This window comes from Schistocerca gregaria, chromosome 8 (genome assembly GCF_023897955.1).
Source record: "Schistocerca gregaria isolate iqSchGreg1 chromosome 8, iqSchGreg1.2, whole genome shotgun sequence".
Classification (NCBI taxonomy): Eukaryota; Metazoa; Arthropoda; class Insecta; order Orthoptera; family Acrididae; genus Schistocerca; species Schistocerca gregaria.
This window is the reverse complement of record NC_064927.1, coordinates 491,063,268-491,076,634: the sequence shown is the minus strand read 5'-3', so window position 1 is coordinate 491,076,634 and position 13,367 is coordinate 491,063,268. Positions and strand designations below refer to the sequence as shown.

Here is a 13,367-nt window from a genome sequence, read left to right as displayed (position 1 = left end):
CACCTTACTAAGCACCATGTCCCGTCTTGTGTAATGTCCGGTGGGCCATAATAAATCGCGGTGACTGCAATGTAACCATAGTATTTGAATAAAATTGTTATTTCTCTTGGTCTCGTTGCGTATTTCATTCTTTACTATAGTGTAGCAGTTGTTTCTATGTATGGTCCCAAGTTTCGTTGAGCTATGTTAGTTACCTGGCATGTGGAAGTTAGTTTTATCCTTAAGTTTTGGGCACCAGTGTACTTGGATTTACGACGCCACGTTACTGCAACTTACGAGAGCTATCCGCAATCTCTTTTCGATGTGTGAAGATACAACGGCGACTCCCACACGGACTGTAGTCTCAGTACATACCAGTTCGATACTGTGGACACGGCAGTAACCCTTCCAGCGGGGCGTTCTATTAGTAATGTGGCACTTTACTTTTCTCGGCCAGTTTCGATTTTAAAAAATGCAGAATTTGTTGTGGGACATCGTGGAATATTCCCACTTTGGCCCCTGTAATTTTATGAAGTTTACGATATTTCGTGGCGCTACACGTAGCCTTCACAATGGCGTCTGTCACGGAGGTGCGTCCCAAGCAGAGTTTTGGCGGAAAACTAGAGCGTCGGATTTGTTCGTAGTCACTCGCAGAATGTGTACGGAGAGCTGTGCAGTGAACAAAAGCACGGCAAGTCGTTGGGCGAGGCGCCCGTCATTGTTAATGCAGACGTGTTGTGCTGAGTTTAGCAGCCTCTGTTCTCGCCGTACAGGTGCCCGTCGCCGCGGCAGCAGCAGCAGCAGCAGCAGCAGCCGGCAGCAAGGAAGGAGGATGCGCCCGCGGGACCGTGTCTGCTGCGCACGCGCCACGCCGCCAAACCTCCCTGGCCACCAGCCCCGCCGCCGCCACGCCGGAGCACACCTCTAGGTGAGTCACGGGACACAGCGTGCTGCCTTATAAGCCGCCCAAACAGAAAAGACAGCTTTGCACTAGCAGGTGCGTGTCAGCGAACGCGTGCGCCTTAGGTACAGTGCATGAGAAAATAAGAAGTACGGAACATTAACTGTACGATGAGAAAAGAAACAAAAAGGTAGCTGAAATAAGTCGGTCAGCTCGAAAGTGCACGTCTGTGAAACCAAAATCCGTTGCTGGAGAATATTCAGTACCGTATTTCACCTCCCAGTGCATTGTAACTTTCTTGGAACCTTGTTGGCTGGCCGTTGACAAGGTTGTCCAGACATTGGTGCTCACACCTGTTCCACTCTTCGACGGCGGGCCTGCTCGGAAAAATCCAGCGTGTGTGGTGTGTTCTTGCGACTGAGCACTGCAATTTATAACTGGTCCGATGTCCGTGCACTGTCGGATCAGAAATACCTGTAAACGTGTTATTGGACATTGATATAGGCTGTGTCCACCTTTCGTCTTAATGACCACTTGAACTCTTGGGGATTCTTTAAAAGAGGTGTCTGAATGTGGAGGCATCTCAGTCCTATTCTTTCTCAAGAGTCTAAATCAGAGAATGTACTGGTGTTAGATGCCGATGTCTGCAGCTGAATACACGTCCGATCGGTTTCAGTTTTGGACTCTGAGGAGGCCAGTCTATTTCAGAGATGTTAATTGTCCACAAATCATTGCCTCCCATATACTGCCGTATGACACGGTGCACTGTCGCGCTGATACAATCTTCCTCTACTGTATGGAGTACACAAATCTGTTCATATTTTCTCATTTACCGTTTTCGCAACCGCCATAAGTGGACCACACCCTAATCACGAAATGCACCTCCATGCCGTAAGACACTTCCTCCTTATTTCAGTCTCTGCAGTACACATTATGGCACGTAGCGTTCTACAGCCATTTGCCAAACCCAGATCCTTCCCTCGGATTCCAACAGGGTACAGCGTGACTCATCATTGGTTTCTAGTCATCCACTCTCCAGCGGCGTCGCTGTTTGAACCACCTTAATGTCGCTCAGCATCGGCTACATAATTGTGTGGCTTATGAGCAGCTGCTCGATCAATGCTCCCCATTCCCTTCAACTCCCGACGCAGTCGTTGTATTAGTAGGACTGCTGTAGCGCTTTTGAACTCGGGAATGATTCTTTCCTCTGGGTGCTTATGGTTTTTCTACGACCACCATGCGCAATGCTCGACGGTCCCTTTCCATCAGTACAAGAGATCTGCGTGGTCTTGATTCAGCCTGGATGTTCATTAGCGTTTCCACTTTACAATCACATCACCACTACTCAACTTGGACGACTTCAGAAGGATTGAAATGACTGTGACATCCAGTGGATAAGCCGCATTCGAAGTCATTGACCTTTCCTGACAATCATTCTGCTGTTACTGGCTCTCTACTGACAACACCGCCTCCTTTTGTACTGGCTACTTCCACCTCTCGGTACACTTAGTGGTCAACTCCGCATTATATAAGGGCACCCGAATACTTGTGATCGGATACTGTATGATACAGCTCACCCCCTTGACAAAGCAATGGCTTTGCATGTCCCAGGCGTGGGTTGGGAGATTGCGGCCTCCACCGTTTTCTACGACCATTATTAGGCGTCAGATAAATGTTCGCTCATCGGAGAAGATAATCCGACATCACTCATCCAGATTCCATTCCATACGTTCCCTAGTATTATCTTCTTCACACACCACGGTGTCAGCTTTGCGGTGTTATTTGTAGTGAACAGTCGAAGGTCAGCTTGTTGCATGGATATGGTTTCGTAATGTGTGGGACTGTGTGACGACCTCTGTTGGTTCCCAAAAGGCAGAGCTCAGTTCTGTTGCAGTCTCCTCTGGATCCTACAACTCATAATTTCTATGTTGTAGACCGTGGGTGATAGCTACAAGGCAAGTTTTCACTGTTTTTGTTTCGCTGTAGGATTGAATATTGAAATAATGTTGCTTGTCGTACGTGATTTCGGCGGGCGACCTCTTGCGCCGTCAATCTGCCTTTACGTTAAATGGCAATACGCGCACGGCGTAAACACCAAACGACGCATTGAAGCATGCTGACAAACTGAACAAGGTACAGAAACCGCGTTGCCCTGAACCCAGTTGGAGAGTGGACTGCACTGACAGTGAACGTTTCCTCTTCCTCCATTATAAAAGTAACTGTTTCTCATCAAGGACACACAAACCATGCAAGTATGAGGTTGGCGAAAAAGTTTTTATGTTAAACTATCACACATTAATTTGGCTACCGCCTACGATCGACGTCAATTTACAATAACCACTCACAGGCGGCATTTGGCAACACTAGTAGCGGAGGGCACATAAAGCGTGTCGGGGGGGACGCGGGCAACACTGCAGTCGTTGGCGTAATGTGGAAACGTAGCGACTTATATGACGTCCAGGGGGATTTCGGGCTGAGGGTGGAAGCATTTCCGATTGTAAACTGTTCAAGTGCCGCGGTGGTTAATGCATACCGTGCATGGCAAAATGGCGTTATCCAGAATCGTCGCCGAGCCAAAGGTCTGTAAACGACAAGGGTGAACGACGGCTGCAGAGATGATTACTTGCGATACAGCTCACCGCCCAAGTAAACCGAGGGGCTACCAACAGTGTCTCCTCAACGACGGTCCAGGGAAAGGTGCTGCGCACGGGCCTCCACAGTAGGCGCCTAATCCATGGACCCGTGCTGAATGCTGGACATCGCCGACAAAGCGTAGTTTCTGCACACCAGTAACGAAACTGGTCGTCCACCGAGTTGCGACAGGTGGCCTTTTCAGACGAATCGCGTTTTGTGCTCCATCGGACAGATGGCCATTGGCATGAACCGTGTGATATATCTAAAGGCAAATACCATACAACCAGGAGCAAGCGTTGTAGTCTGGGAAATGTTCTCGTGGCATTCGCTGGGTGATCTTGTTACTCTGCAGTGCACATTTGATCTCGACTAGTATGCCTCTGTCCTCGGGGACCACAGTTTGGTTTTCCTCAGGACAGTGTGACACAGCTAGCAGTTTGCGTGCGTGGTTCGAAGAGCGCCACGATGAGTTTACCAAGCAAGCCTGTCAACAATCTGTGGGACTACCTCACGCGGACTGTTCGCGCCGTGGATCCTCCACCGAGAAACCTGCTGCAGCTGGTCACGGCATTGGGGTAGGCACGGCTCCACGCTCTTGTCCAGAACCTCACTGACTTCCTTCCTGCACATCTCTTTGCGGTCCACACTGCAAAATGTGATTATTCAGACTTTTGACAGATGACCACATTAATGTGACTGGACAGTGTATGACCATACCTTGGAAACGTTGGCATATCAGCATCTTACAGATCTAAACATCGATGTCACACTAGAACGGGATTTGATATAAATCAGACTTGCGTAGACCGTATTTAATACTATAAAGTTGTTCCCTTGTTGTGATGGACGGACAGAAAAGAGTCGCAGATTGTTCTCTCTTCAGAATTAATCCGACTGTTTGCTATAAGGCGTCACTTCGCGGAAAAAAACGTAGGTGATACGGTCTCCTCCGGCCGACTTAATGGTTTCCAAAGTTGGGTAGACAATGTCGTGCAAAGTGCTCACCTGATTTGTTGTACCGTGTATCTGTTGCTACGGAAAACCGTTTCCAGATATTCCGGTCCCTTCGGGAGACTTTCTGTGCCGGTGTAGCTGCGATCTTAACTAACCAGCGTCCTAGAAACACCGCTCTTCTGCATCAGGTGGTGCCCCAGCTGTCTGCATGCAGATGCAATTGACCATTGTGTCTCTTTCTCTTAAAGATAAGTGTTTCGGTCCCATAAAGTCAGTGTGATTTGATGACTGTGTTCTGGTGTCTCAGTTTTGTCTATTTTGAGACGCATTTATTGTTATAGGGTACTTTTGGAAACCTGAAAGCTGTTTTTGTTTTGTAATAAACAACTTCGTAACCAGTCTGTCCAGGCCAGTTTCCTGAGTAATTTCGTCTAAATATTTGACCTGAAAAACTATTTCGTTTTTCTTTTATTTGGTTTTTAGGATTTTGGGTGACAGGTTGTTGTTAGGTATTTACTTCATCTATTCATATGGTATTTGGAGCCCCACTCTTTCTGCTCTTTCTTAAAGATGTGATATTTGGTTTTGTGCTACTTGAAAGTCTTCATATAGGATCACTAGGTCCACGGCAAAAGCTAAGCAGTTTATCCTAATGTTGTCTAACCTTGCTTTGATTAGTTTGTCAGTTTTAAGTTCCGATTTCTGTTTTCACCATTCTTGAGTAACTTTTTCTAAGATACAGTTGATAAATAATGGAGAGACTCAATCACCCCGTCTTACTCCTGTTTCAATTTCAGAATATACCAAAATTTCTCTCCTGAATTTTACTGTAGGATTTGTCTTATTCAGTGTTTCAGTAATAATTGCAATAGCTTCGAGTTTCAGACCCGGTTCTTCCAGAATTAGGTCGAGTAATAATATATTGTGCATATAATTCTCTTCGTATGACGTTAGATTTATCCACTCTTAGGCTTGATGGTACAAGTGCCGTGTGCCCTGTGCCCTGACTCAAATAACAACGAACTGGTGTTGAAAGTCGCCGATACCTTTGTACACGGAAGGACACCACTCTTCCTCCCCTCTTTCCTCTGCGACGAAAGAAGTGTTCTGCAGATGAACGCGGAGCTGCCGACCTGTTATGCTAATTGTGTTGACTCGCTACCTTGAGCACCTTGTTGTTGTTGGTGGTGTCGTGTCGGGTGACATGGAGGACGATAGCTAGCGTCCTAAATCCGAATGAAAAATAAAACACAAAACGTGTTGTCCCATCTACTGTTTGGTAGTAGGAAGACTCAGTGGCACGGATATTCTAATGCTGTCAGCTCGGTTATTTATACTTGCGTACATGACTTCACTCTTATTACGATACCGAAATCTGCGAATGCTGTTACCTCTGGAAGTCAGCAAATAGTGAAAAAATGTGGCAACGGATCTGCAGCTTGTAAAGTACTTAGCGCCGGCGCCTGAGGTCTTTGGGCGGCGTCGTAGCGTGGATGTCGAAGGCTCTATTCCTTCTTCGAACACGAGTGTATGCGAGGAGTGCTAGGAAAACGAGGCGCGTTTCTTTGTAACCATTAATCTTACTTTTACACCTCAAGGTTGACACTTTCTAAATAATTCTCCTTAGTAGTCACACAGCGACGGATACATCGTTCCCTGTCTTCGTGGCAGTTGAGAAAGGTCTTCGGCTTTGCGGCTACGTTTTTCTGGATATTATGCAAAGTACTAAAGTGACGTCCTTTCAAACTGATTTTAAGTCAGGGGAATAAAAGAAACATAGGCACTTAGATATGGCGAATAGGGAGACTGAGGAAAAACAGGAATTTTATTTCTTGCAAAAACACGTTGATAGAAGTTGGTCTGTGACAGGGAGCACGGCTATAGTGCAGCGTCAGAGTACGTGCAATGCTTGGTCGTACACGTACCAAATTATTTCCGAGTCTTCCGAGGTCTTTTCGATAAAAAGTTTCATTGATAGTACTGGAGGCAAAAATTGTTTTTGGACGATCCAATGACTCTCAAAACAGTTGAGCACCGAACTGATTTTGCTCATTTTCGCTTTCTTCGGAAGGGAAGAGTTTGCAGTGTACCACTAGCCGCTTTCTTATTTCGCCTGTGGATCCTATTCTAAAACCATATTCGCCAGTTATGATAACACAAGAACTCTGGCTTCCTCTGAAAGCAGTCCTAATATTCAGCACAATCTTTCTTCGGATTGTTCTTCTGATCGGTCGTAAGATTCTTTGCTTTCTTGACTTTCCACATGTCCAAATGCATTGTTAAAATTTGATGGACGCTAAGACTTCGAGAACAACATAATAATTCCAGTTCCAAAGAAGGCGGACGGTAACAGGTGTTATGTTAACGAACCATCCTTTTATTAAGCCATGGTTACAAAATACTGATACATGAATGGAAAAACTGGTAAACAATCAGTTTGGATTCTGGAGAAATAAAGAAGCACATAAGGCAATACTGACCCTACGACTTATCGTAGAAGATACGTTGAAGAAAGTCAAACCTAGGTTTATCGCATTGTAGATTTCAAGAAAGCTTTTGATAATGTTGACTGGCATACACTAACTGAAATTCTGGACATAGCGGTGAAATATAGGGAGAGAAGAGTTACCTACAATTTACACAGAAACAAAACTGCAGCATCTGCACATTGAGCAGGCGGTAAAGGTAATGGAGTTAATGATCATGGAGATGAAATAAAAATTTAAGTTTCACCAGAACCGTGATATCATCCGTTGGCTTTGACCACTAACGTCATAACAAGACCCACAGTGCAACACAAACACGATTTCAAAACGTCAACCAATGATACTATCTGCTTCCATGTTCCCCCGGAATATGAACCTTCGAAATGTAGTTTCGAAAACATGACATGAGCTATATAACATAACTTAAAACGTTGACACCAATACAAAACTCCAGAAATAGAGAGCAGCTCAAAAAAGCCAAAAAGAGATGCCATTACACTTAGATCAAAATGGAAATAAATCGAAGGATTAATAGGTTAACATCAGTAAAACACACAAATTGAGCCTCGATCTCTCAAAGTAGCAAACTAGGGAAGAATTTTACATCCAAATGGAAAATGAATTCGTAGATAAATCTAAATTCATATAAATTGTAATTACAGTTTTCGGTAGACAGCAAAGCAACCAAACACAATGTTTAATGTCTGACTTGTGGATAACGTTACCCACCACAACATTGCTACCTCACGTGTCAAAGCTGACAGACTGTGTCGAAGACACAAGTTGACCCGACGACACTGTAATTCTGTCAGAGGTTCAAAGGACTTCAGGCGAGCGAAATGTGTAGTTTCTTGAAAATATAAGATGAATATATAGAAAAGTAAAACAAAGTCAACGGAATACAGTCGAATTAAATCAATCGGTGCTGAGGGAATTCGGGTAGCAGATGGAGATACTAAAAGTAGTCGATAAGTTTAGGTATTTGGAAGGCAAAATAACTGATGACGACCAAAGTAGAGAGGTTATAAAATGTAGACTGGCTATAGCACGGAATGCATTTTTGATGGAAAGAGGAATTTTTTAAAGATCTGAAATAAATTTAAGTGACAGAGGTCTTTCTGAAAGTATTTGTCTGGAATGTAGCCTTTCATGGAAGTGAAACATTTATGATAAGCAATTCAGATAAGAAGAGAACGGAAGGGTTTGAAATGCCATTGTACAGTAGAATGTTGAAAATTACGGTAGATCGAATAACTAATGAGAAGGTGTGATTTGAATTTGGTAGAAAAGAAATACATGGCACAGCTTGACTAAAAGAAGGGATCGGTTAATACAACACATTCCGAGGCTTCAAAACAATTAAGCTTGTAGGAGGAGACCAAGCGGATTCAAATGGATTTATGTTGCAGTAGAGACGCAGAAGCTTGCATGGAGAACTGCGTCCAACCAGTCTTTGAACTGAAGACCAGAACAAGAAAAACATTCAAAATTAACTTATTAATTCGGCTACTCAACATATTTTTGCATCTGGAATCAGATATAGCAATTAGTAGGTATTTTGCTGTGTAGAATCCTAATCTATCTCTTTCAGAATGTTCCAGCACGTAAGATTCTTTTTAGTTTTTAAGAGTTTCTTATTGTTTATGTTCCATATTTGGGTGCTTACTGTTCTTTTGTTCCTATTATTATTATTATTATTATTATTTGTTCAGGAGTGCTAGAAAATAAAAAAATAGTCAATGACAGGCGTGATAAAGATTCTTAATTATACTTACCTGATGACAAAGTACAAAAAATGGCTCTGAGCACTATGGGCCGACCGGGGTGGCCGAGCGGTTCTAGACGCTGCAATCTGGAATCGCGCGACCGCTGCGGTCGCAGGTTCGAATCCTGCCTCGGGCATGGAAGTGTGTGATGTCTTTAGGTTAGTTATGTTTAAGTAATTCTAAGTTCTAGGGGACTGATGACCTCCGATGTTGTTCCATAGTGCTCAGAGCCTCTCTCTCTCTCTCTCTCTCTCTCTCTCTCTCTCTCTCTCTCTCTCTCTCTCTCTCTGGGACTTAACTTCTGAGGTCATCAGTCCCCTAGAACGTAGAACTACTTTAACCAAATAACCTAAGGACATCACACACATCCGTGCCCGAGGCAAAATTCGAACCTGCGACCATAGCATTCGCGCGGTTCCGCACTGAAGCGCCTAGAACCGCTCGGTCACTCCGGCCGGCGACAAAGTACACTGAGATGAAAAAGTCATGGGATATCTCGTCGTGTCAGTAGCGCAGCAATTCGATGTGGCGTGGACTCACCAAGTCGTTGGAAGTCCGCTGCCGAAATATAGCCGTCCATAATTGCGAAAGTGTGCCGGTGCGGGATTTTGTTCACGAACTGATCTCTCGATTATGTCCCATAAATGTTCGATGGGATTCATGTTGGGCGTTGTGGACGGCCAAATCGTTCACTCCAATTGTTCAGAAGGTTCTTCAAACTAATCGCGTACAATTGTGGCCCAGTGACAAGGTGCATTGTCATCCAGTAAAATTCCATCGTTGTTTGGGAACATGAACTTTGTGAGTGGCTAAATGGTCTCCAAGTAGCCGAACATAACCATTTTCAAACAGTGATTGGTGCTGTTGGACCAGGCGACCCAGTCCATTCCATGAAAACACAGGCCACACCATTATGGAGCTACCACCAGCTCGCAAGGTTCCTTATTGACAACTTGGGTCCATGGCTTCACGAGGTCTGCGCCACAGACTAACCCTGTCATCAGCTTTTATCAATCGAAATCGGGGCTCATGAGGCCAGGTCTTGCATTTTCCAGTCGTCTAGTATCCAACACACATAGTCACGAACTTAAGAGAGGTGCTGCAGGTAATGTGCTATTAGCAAAGTCACTCGCATTGGTTGTCTGCTACCATAGCTCATTCACGCCAGATTTCGCCGCTGTGACTTACCGGATACGCTCATCACACTTCTCACATTGATTTCTGCATTTATTTGACGCATCGTTGCTTGTCTATTAGCATTGACAGCTCTACGGAAACGCTGCTGCTGCTGCTGCTGCTGCTGCTCACGGTCGTTAAGTGAAGACCACTGTGGTGACGAGGAGTGCTTGAAATGTGGTGTTTTCGGCGCACACTTGACACCGTGGATCTCGGAATATTGAATTCCCCAATGATTTGTAAGTGGAATGTCCCATGCGTCTAGCTGCTCCAACTACCATTTCACGTTTCAAGTCTGTTAATATCCGTCCTGCGGTCATAATCGCGAAGAGAACATTTTCACATGGATTACCTGAATAATAATGACAGCTCTGCCGATGCACTGCCCTTTTATACGTTGTGTAGACGATACTACCCATATATACAGGGTGATAAAAAAGTCAGTATTAATTTGAAAACTTAATAAACTACGGAGTAATGTAGATAGAGAGGTAAAAAATGACACACATGCTTGGAATGACATGGGGTTTTGTTAGAACAAAAAAAAAATAGTTCACAAAACGTCAGACAGATCTGTTGCGCGCGTCGTTTGGTGATGATCGTGTGCTCAGCCCCCAGTTTCATCATGCTTGGCCTCCCAGGTCCCCAGACCCCTCCCAGGTCCCCAGACCTCAGTCCGTGCGATTATTGGCTTTGGGGTTACCTGAAGTCTCAAGTGTATTGTGATTGACCGACATCTCTAGGGATGCTGAAAGACAACATCCGACGCCAATGCCTCACCATAACTCCGGACATGCTTTACAGCGCTGTTCACAACATTATTCCTCGACTACAGCTATTGTTGAGAAATGATGGTGGACATATTAAGCACTTCCTGTAAAGAACATCATCTTTGCTTTGTCTTACTTTGTTATGCTAATTATTGCTATTCTGATCAGATAAAGCCCCATCTGTCGGACATTTTTTGAACTTTTGTATTTTTTTGCTTCTAATAAAACCCCATATCATTCCAAGCATGTATGTCAATTTGTACCTCTCTATCTACATTATTCCGTGATTTATTCAGTTTTCAAATTTATACTGATTTTTTGATCACCCGGTACATACGTATATCTCTATCCCATGACTTTTTGTCACGTCAGTGTAATCCATAGTGCGAAAGAGACTTTATGATCTGTGCATTTTGAAACAAGCATTGTGCAATTCTGAGAATATTTACCTTGGCCCAGCAGAATATTGCGAGTTTTTGTTACCTCAGTGTGTTTCTTCTGAGAGATAATGGAATGTTTGGTGTTTAGAACTACAATTAGTAAAAATAACTTGTAAACGTCGTCGTTATCTCAACCACTTCGACAACTTTGGCCATGCCTGTGGCGAATTTCACCCCAAAATCTCGGTCAGAAATCAGTTACTGTTTTAGTTAAGAAGGCATAATAACCTGTATTTTGATGGCCTTGTTGGTGATACACATAAAAATTTTACACCTCATTTTGCGTGCATAATGTGCATGAACACTTTAACAGAACTGTCGAAGGAAAATCTCTGAGCAATGCCATTCACATTTGCATTAGCGTGGTGTGAACCTTTAGGCCATTTTCCTGGCTGTTGCTTCTGTCTCGGAAATATACAAATGTGTCACCACTGGATTAGCGTGTGCCTCGAGATGGATTGCCTGTTCCTTTTCGTAATTTGAGAGACACGGTATCAGACCAAGTGTTAGCTACTTGGTCCTCTTTCAAAGGAATCGCGAATGGCTTTTGGGGCAACAGAAGAGGTGAAAATTATGTTTCCATTGTGAATGATCTGTCACACAGCTACATGAATATTAGGTATGGAATGTCACATAAAATTTTCTTTGTAAATTCCCACCTCGATTTCCTTATGGAAAATTTGCGTGCCTTAAGCAATGACAAACATGACACAATCACCAAGATATCAACACAATGGAACACCGTTATCAATGTCAGCGGAACACTTCGATGATGGGTGACTACTGCTGATGTTTTGCTGTAACGGCTGACAACAGAAAAGCATCGTTGTCACTTTTTTTCGAATACTAAAGAAGATTAAAGCTAAAATTATGTTGTGAACAAATTTAGACCTATTGGCGTCACAGCCATATATATAAATGGTATTGAATTCTTAAGTTATAAATATGCGTTTCTTGTTTGTTTAATTCTGTCAAGGTTTGCCGCAACTGTTTTTTTGTTTCTGCTGTGTATCTAGGAAACGTGACGTGATAGAGCAAAGTGATTTTACCTGTGAATCCAGCTACCCAAAACTGGGTAAATCGACACGGAAAAAAAGTTTAAATTTGTTGACTGGTGTCGTTATGTATATGATCTAGCCTCACAAGACACTTCACTCTGGCCACATTGTCATACATTTTGAAGTTGAAAGTCTTCCCGCACGATAGAGCGAGGTTGCACAGTGGCTAGCCCACTGGAGTCGCATTCGGGAGGAAGTTGGTTTAAACTCGCGTCCGGCCATGCTGCTCTGGGTGTTCCGTGATTTCTCTAAATCACTTCAGGCAAATGTCGGAATAGATCCTTTGAAAGGGCACGGCTTCATTCCTTAAACCGACGGGATCAATGACCTCACTTTCTCCCCCCCCCCCTCCCCCGCCCAAAATCAACCAACCGACCTTCGCGCACGAACTTCGTGTTCCAATTCTTCGCGGCCGTGTGAAAAGTACTTGAGCTGTCCATACCCTTGTGCTCTGAATCGGGAATGTTGTCCTCGAGATCCTTTTAACTTTTCTTAAGTCACAGTATCGGCTCCGACAAGCTTCGCAGAAAATTTTATGCTGCAGCGTTGGTCATGTTTTTAGCGGTCCATGTTCGTAAACGCGCTTCATAAACGCAACTTCGCTTCAAACGCTCTCCGCGCTTGTGATGCATCTGCAGCAAGTTCCTCGTGGTTCTGAGTCGAAGGTATATTTCATCCTAAGCCTCACTACATGTCTAATACGGCCTGGGAGTTTGGCAGAGACAGAAAGTTCTGAAATAGAAATGTGGGTTATTTCCACTTATTTAATGAGACAACAATCACAGGATGAATCTTTCACTCTACATCAGAAAGTGCACTTTGTCCTACCGTGGTATAACCAGTTTTATAAGTAATCGCAATTTAATTTTTCTCCTCCACTGTTTTACGTCACGAATTGGAACGACTTTAGAATGGATGTCATGGAACATAGTAAAGAATATACTAAAGTGGAAACGGAAAAAGTTAACTTCGATGAGATTAAAGGATGGGATAAGAAGTCAGTAAAATTTTCCATTTGCGTTTATTACAATGTATTTACGGATTGACGAGAACAAGTGTTGCCAGTGGATGAACGTACGCCCTGTGAGTCATATCATGAAACAAACGATGGTACGGATATTGCAGACAGGGAGTGCGGCTACGATTTGTATGTCGAAATTTTAAGCTAATGGCGGAGCAACCTACTACTCGCGAACATGGAAA

General features: G+C 43.9%; 1 protein-coding gene across 20 annotated transcripts in view; it reads left to right on the top strand.

Moving 5' to 3' along the window:
• The window catches only part of LOC126284064 (GTPase-activating protein CdGAPr), a 718,807-nt gene that overhangs the window by 92,684 nt on the left and 612,756 nt on the right, over positions 1–13,367 (top strand). For all 20 annotated transcript variants that reach the window (XM_049982674.1, XM_049982683.1, XM_049982670.1 and 17 more), the window contains exon 2: positions 753–907. The gene's annotated coding sequence lies outside the window, so the exon portion shown is untranslated. The remainder of the gene's footprint in view (positions 1–752; positions 908–13,367) is intronic.